The sequence below is a fragment of the Triticum urartu genome, chromosome 6A (assembly GCF_056163025.1).
Source record: "Triticum urartu cultivar PI428250 chromosome 6A, HENAU_Tu73, whole genome shotgun sequence".
NCBI lineage: Eukaryota > Viridiplantae > Streptophyta > Magnoliopsida > Poales > Poaceae > Triticum > Triticum urartu.
The window spans coordinates 2,571,281-2,578,815 of NC_141878.1; the positions used below are offsets into that span (position 1 = coordinate 2,571,281).

At 46.5% G+C, this 7,535-nt stretch overlaps 1 pseudogene; it reads right to left on the reverse strand.

The window, feature by feature from the left end:
• Positions 1–848: 848 nt before the first annotated feature.
• On the reverse strand, positions 849–4,106 carry LOC147962936 (uncharacterized; annotated as a pseudogene).
• Positions 4,107–7,535: the final 3,429 nt, after the last annotated feature.

A 7,535-nucleotide genomic window follows, 5' to 3' on the forward strand; every position in this document is an offset into this window, starting at 1 on the left:
GAGTACCGCGCCGTCGCCAACGCCGTTACAGAATGCTGCTGGCTGCGCCAGCTTCTCGGTGAACTGTGCGTGCCTCTGCCCACAGCCACGGTGACCTACTGCGACAATATCTCCTCTGTTTACATGGCTGACAACCCAGTGCATCACCGGCGCACCAAACACATCGAGCTCGACATCCATTTTGTCCGCGAGAAGGTTGTTGTGGGCCAACTGCGCGTTCTCCATGTCTCGACCACGCAGCAGTTCGCCGACATCCTGATGAAGGGCCTCCTGATGCCGGCGTTCCAAGAATTCCGTTCCATCCTGTGCATCCGGCCACCCGATGCTCAGAGTACGGCGGGGTGTTGATTGTAACGTCTCTAGTCTAGCACTCCTGCACGTACTCGTGCATGCCCACGTTGTAGCACCACCTCGCGCACCTCGCGCCTCATGTAACTGCGCTCGGCGCCCCCTCTGTAACCCGGCTATATTAGCCTGAGTAATACACTCGAGAGCACCCAAGGTGCATTCTCTCATTCCTCTCCTCGTCTACACTTCTATATGCTCACAGACAAACAGGAGGTGCGCATCTAAAACTTGTCAAATATTGTGTCTACATTTTCAGGCATCGCTATCCTCATAGTAATACAAACAATAAATTCGGATCATTGCTTGGAAAAAAAATTAGAATATGAAAATAGACAAAAAGGAACTTCTCAAACTCTCTACAGTCTGAAGCATGAAGTAATAATATAGCCTGCATGTGTACAATTCTGAAATAGTGGAAGAACAATTACACTGCTTGATTTCTGAACTCCCTACAACCTGCTCTAATGCTATTATTACAGAACCCCATGGTTGTGCATTTTTTAAATAAAATTGTAGGGCTCGGTCGAGGCTTCTCTTTCTGCTCCATGCTCCCTTGTAAACTGAAGGTATGCATCTCTGATTGTGTGCATCTCCACCACTGCATCTCTCGTCAATGCTCGTTCTCGAGGTTGTTGCTTTGAGCAGGATATACCAAGCCTCAAGACCGAGACCAAGCACTGCTGGATCCTAATACTTGTAGTGCTATCATGTCGTCCATTGTGCAGCCACATTGTGGGGTCAGCTATCTCCAAGGTTCTGTCTGGAAGAGCATCCTCAACAAACCTGTGCAGATCCAATGAATCTCTAAATGTGTCTTCTGTTGGGCTCCTTCCTGTAAACATCTCGAGCAGCAATATGCCAAGACTATAAATGTCACCCGCTGTTGAGAATGTAGAACATTCTCCGTACTCTGCAATTAGGCAATGTCTTGTGGTTAACATGCCATATTCGACTGAAAAGTAAAATAGAAAGTTAGAAAAGTTTCGGTCACCTGGAGCAACATAGCCTATGGAACCTCTAATTCCAGTTGAGCTATATGAAGTTTGCACCCCTTCTCTTGTATTTTCTTGAAGGATCTTTGATATGCCAAAGTCTCCAACTCGTGCGCTCATATCTTCAGCAAGAAGAATGTTGCTTGGCTTAAGATCACAATGTATTACCAATGGTTGACAGTGGTTGTGCAGATATTCTACTGCATCCACAACATTCACAGCCATATCTAGCCTCTGGGCAAGGCTTAGCGTGTTGTTTGTAGTGGGCTCTTGAGACTGATGAAGCCAACCATCCAAGTTACCATTGGGCATGAACTCATAAATCAATGCCTTGAACTCTTGACCTTGGTGGTTGACGCTTGAACAAGAAGTAATGATCTTGAGACAACGGTGTCGTATTCTTCTCATGGCCTCACATTCAACCTCAAAACTCTTGGAATACCTAGATTGACCAAGGTTAAACACCTTGATAGCCAATGCTCTTTCTTCAGTGTCCAAAACACACTTATACACTGCACCATAACTTCCTCTCCCAAGCAAGTTGGCTTCTGAAAATTCGTTAGTTCCCCTTAATAATGCAACATATGAGATTCTCTTGTGATGATGATCACAACCTAAAAATTTTGTGCTAATGTCTTGTGGCGTGGGTTGAGATTCTTGCAGAGTACCCAAACAAGAAGAATAACTGAAAGTGTGAAAAAGATTGCTCCAGTTGTCGCTAGTAAAATTACAAGAGACTTTGGCATCTTTATTTTGTTCTTGCTCGTAGGGCATGGAGCCAAATGAAGTAGAGGTGTACCACCACACAAATTGATGTTCCCGGCAATCGCTGCGTAAGTGATGTTTCTGAAAACACCTTCAATTGGCACCTCACCTTGAAAATTGTTGAAGGATACATCCAGTTCTGACAATGATGTCAAATTCTGTAGAACTATTGGGATCGGTCCTGAAAAGTTGTTGTGTGCTAGGTACAACCCATCCAGATTTCTAATATTGGCAAGAGCATGAGGAATATTACCAGAGAACTTATTCATGGTCAGGTTTAGTACACTGAGCCCCTTAATATTTGTCAGTGCTCGAGGTATGCTTCCCTCAAACAAATTACTGTCTAATGATAGCCATTCCAACACAATGCAATTCTGAATACTGTTGGGTATCTTGCCAGACAATCGGTTTCCTGACAGAGTAAGTCGATTAAGGTTTATCAAGCTACCAACTTCACCAGGAATTGGTCCAGAAAAGGAATTGTACGACAAGTCCAAATACCAGGAAAGGTTGGGTAATTTTAAAATCACTCTTGGTATTGAGCCGTTAAGATGGTAATTCTTTGACAAATCAACTACGAAGAGGTTTCTCAAATTTCCCAAGCTTACTGGAATTGGCCCCTCCAAGTTGTTGTTACGTGCATTAACGATAATCAAACGTGAAAGGTTTCCTAGCATGGGCGGTATGAGGCCAGACAATCTATTGGTGTACAGGCTTAGATCGATCAAGTTCTCCAGCTTGCCAATGCTTTCTGGAATCACTCCAGATATGGAAGTATTTGCAATCATAAGCCTTTTGAGACCGACCAAATTGCCGATGTCTGTAGGAATAACCCCAGAGACCCCATTGTGTGCTATATATAAGTCATGGAGAGTCATTGAGAGATTCACAATTGAACCCGGTAGCCGTCCTCCAAAAGAATTTGTGCCGAGTACCAATTGCTCCAGTCGGCTACAGTTTGCCAAAGAAGTGATGAATTCCCACCCTTTGTGGTCATTTGCTTCAAGTTTATTTTCAGCCAAGTTTACTAATTGGAGAGCTCCGTGCCTCCCCAATGTTGGAGGCACATACCCACTAAATCTATTTAAAGCGAGACTAAGATGTCTGAGATTAGACATATTGGAAAGTGATGAAGGAAGGACCCCAGTGAAGTGATTAGAATTTAAGTTGAGAAATTCCAACTTGGGGAAATTGTTACCGATATCATCTGGAATGCTTCCGTCTAGCATATTAATTCCTACAAACAAGAATTCCAGCGATGACCAGTTGTAGAGAGAAGTTGGAAGCATACCAGTGAGGAGGTTTCCAACTAGATTGAAATACTGCATGCTCTCGATGGTACCGAGACCTGGAGGGATCGAGCTAGTGAGTTGGTTACGGGAGAGGTCGAGTATCTCTAGATAGGACAGATTGGCCAGCGACGCTGGGATGGGCCCTATGAAGTGGTTGTTTCTCAACGTGATCAGTACCAAGTTTGTGAGCTTCTCACCGAGCTCAGCCGGGATGCGCCCACCAAGTGTGTTGTTGTCCAGTCTGATTTCAGTCAGGCTAACACATGAGGTTAGGTTTGCCGGCAACGTACCCGAGAAGGAGTTGTCGTCTAAGTAAAGTCTCTGCAGGCGGCGGAGGCCGCCTAGGCTGGCCGGAATGTCCCGGTGAAGAGAGTTAAAGCTCAGGTCGAGCGTCCGCAGGAACGTTAGGTTCCCGATGGCCGGGGAGAGTGCTCCGGCGAGCCCAGCGCCAGTCAATCCCAGCGCCACCACCCGCGCCGGCCTGCGGTTGCAGGTCACGCCTTCCCAGCTGCAGAAGCCGCCGCTGGTGTTCCAGGAGGCCAGCAGCGAGCCGCGAGGGCTGAGCTGTGCTTTGAAAGTAAGCAGCGCGGCCTCATCGTCAGCGCTCGTACCAATGATCAACATGATGGCAACAAGTGAGTGTAGCAAGCTCATGGCTATGCGATGACGACCCATATTGTTGTGTCCCTCGTTGCATGCGCTCTTGGTTTGGTTTGCAAGTAGCATTTGCGTATGTGTTTCATATATATGCTAGCTTAGCTTAACTGGTCTAGTAATATTTCTGTCCGTCGTCAGCATAGCACTCAAATGCCCGCCTTGATTCAGAGTTTGCCATCTGTCAGCAACACAAAGGCTGTTACGTACCATGCAGAGATATGCATATGATATGTCGGCGCGAGACTTGATCGTTTCAAAAGGTTGGTATCACCAGAAGTCAGTCAGTGCAGTCTTACAGTGTATGATGGCCAATACTAGTTTACAATGAGTCGGTCATAGGAGTCCTTGATGGTGATGGGCACCATTGCGGTCCGGGATAAAATAAAAATATTACTACTGGCCGGCCCTGATGGGCATGTTGCACTTGATATACGTAAGGAGGTGAACAGCAAGACAGGATGATGATGTACGATATTGCCGGCCGCTCCTCTCTTCGTCTCCTTTGTTGTGCCGTGGGCAACATATCATCATCAATGTCTGCCGGAGACAAGAGATGGATGCACGAGTTAAGGAAGACCAGTCCACGGACATGGATGCGGGAGCATCGTTATTCAACACTGCTCGGATACGTTTTAACCCGCTTTTGATCTAACACGACAAATTTCATGCAAACCGGCCAATATTCATCAAAGTTCGTATAAAAAATAGCACAAATTATCCATACATCTTTCCCTAATAATAATAAAGGACGGACTGACTTTATTAGATTCATCGTCGTGGCATTTTTATAAAAAAACCACTCATAAATTACGTATTCAACCCATAATGCTATTTTAAGTCTGTAGAGAAAACGTTCCGTGGGTGAGCCTCGGCCATACGATGGAGAAGAAATACACACGAGCGAGCAGAATTGTAAAAGAAAAACACAGGCACACACGAGCACGAGGGCTCGCATTCGATGCGTACGGGTACGCCGCCACCGCCTCCGCACGCGGCCTCTCCGGCCACCCGCCGCCGCTGCCCCGCACCGCCTCTCTGCCATCCGCCTGTTCTCCTTCCTCTCCCCATCCGTCCAAATCTTCTCTGGTGCCACCTGAAGCATCCTCAACCTCCAATCTCATGTTGTCAAGCCCTTCTAATCTCGCCGGAACATGGACTTAACTGGAACGCCGTCCTGCTAGCCGTGCCCACTTGAGGTACATCCTTGTACAACCTGTACAAGTAGTTTTATTCAATTCGATTTGATTCTTGACTATATCAATATGCAGCGAGGAGAGAGTGGTGAGGCGGCTTAAGTGAAGCTCAGGACGGCGTCTTGCATGTAACTGTTGGAATTTTGCTAGTAGGCCTTTGGCCGAAAGCTCAACTAAAATTCTCTTGGCCCATTCATGCATATATGTGAGTGGAGTGAGTGAGGGTAAAGTTTAGTCCCACCCTGGAAGTTGAGAGAGAGTTGCACCTCTTTATAAGGTTAGCTCTTCTACCACTTGTATGAGCATGAGAAGAGGAGACCTACACGCGCGCTCCTCCTCCTCGCTCGCCTCGGCACACCACGCCACGCCGCGGGTTGCGGGATTGAGCCGAGCCGAGGACAGAGTTATGCATGCTCGAGGACAGAGCTATGCACGTTAATTACTGAACCGTTTCCGATTCTTTACTCTCACGACCTGCCCGGCCCGCACTATAAACTCAAGCAGACGTCTACCCTAGCCGCCGCCGTTTTGTATGGTTTCTCACCACCGTACCAAATCATTGCGCCGCCAACCAAGTCTTCTCCATCCGTCCTTTCGGCGTGCATCGAGAGAAGGACAGCAGGCCTCTGGAACCCCGCCTCTTGTAATCCTGTACGGGAGAGGGGCGATCAGATTTTTGGGGAGCGCACTCGCGCTACTGCTGGCAGCGACGACTTCGCGAACGACGACTTCTTCCCCGACCTCGGCAACCTCATCCTCGACGACATGGGAGACAACGTCAACGCCGGTGGTGCTACTACCGCTGCACCGTATGTGATTCTATCCTTCCTGTTCGAGATCGTGGTAGAATTCATATTTCTAGTATGTGTCATGGATGTGATCTATTCATTTGCTATGCTAGTTCGCATGATTAGTTTAATCTCTGCTACTGTAGTCATGATTTATCTTATATTTATTTGGATTAAATCTCATAGTAATTTGCTCATATTTGAAAGGCACCGCGAGCTATTTGAAAGGCACCGCGAGAGTGTTATGCGCTATTTGAAAGGCACTGCGAGTTATGAGGTGATCATTGGCATGCACTTGAGAGAGTTATGCGCTATTTGAAAGGCACCGCGAGCTATGAGATTCACTACACCGGGTATCCAATGGTACTGGAGGGTTATAGTGACTCAAACTGGATATCTGATGTTGATGAGATTAAGGCCACAAGTGGTTATGTTTTTACACTTGGTGGTGGCGTTGTTTCCTGGAAGTTTTGCAAGCAGACCATCTTAACGAGGTCAACTATGGAAGTAGAACGCACAACATTAGACACTGCCACTATTGAAGCAGATTGGCTTCGTGAACTCTTGATGGACTTACCTATGGTTGAAAAACCAATACCCCATATCCTGATGGACTGTGATAATCAAACTATGATCATCAAGATAAACAGTTCAAAAGACAATATGAAGTCCTCAAGACATGTGAAGAGGAGACTAAAATCTATCAGAAAATTGAGGAACTCCAGAGTTATTACGTTGGATTATATCCAAACGTCGAAAAACTTGGCAGATCCCTTCAGAAAGGGTCTATCATGTAACATGATAGATAATGCATCGATGGAGATGGGCTTGAGACCCACCGCATGAGTTGTCCATAGTGGTAACCCACTCTATGTGATCGGAGATCCCGTGAAGTAAAAGTGGGAGACAAGCTATTGGTCTGCTGGGAGGAGAGTATCCCTATATTAACTATCCCACTCTGTGAAGATGCAATACTCTCCTGATCTGCATGGCAGGTTGATACTTATCTTAATGTGTTTCCAGTAGCTTATTCGGGTAAGCAGAGATGTTGTCCTGCAGAACATCTTCTAATGAACACACCTATATGAATTAGTCTATTAACGTCGCTGAGGGAGTCCTGGATTAGGGGGTGTTCGGGTAGTCGGACTATACCCTGAGCCGGACTTTAGGACTATGAAGATACAAGATTGAAGACTACGTCCCGTGTCCGGATGGGACTTTCCTTGGCGTGGAACGCAAGCTTGGCGATGCGGATATTCAAGATCTCCTACCATTGTAACCTACTCTATGTAACCCTAACCCTATCCGGTGTCTATATAAACCGGAGGGTTTTAGTCCGTAGGACAACATCATCATACAACAATCATACCATAGGCTAGCTTCTAGGGTTTAGCCTCCTCGATCTCATGGTAGATCTACTCTTGTACTACCCATATCATCAATATTAATCAAGCAGGACGTAGGGTTTTACCTCCATCGAGAGGGCCCGAACCTGGGTAA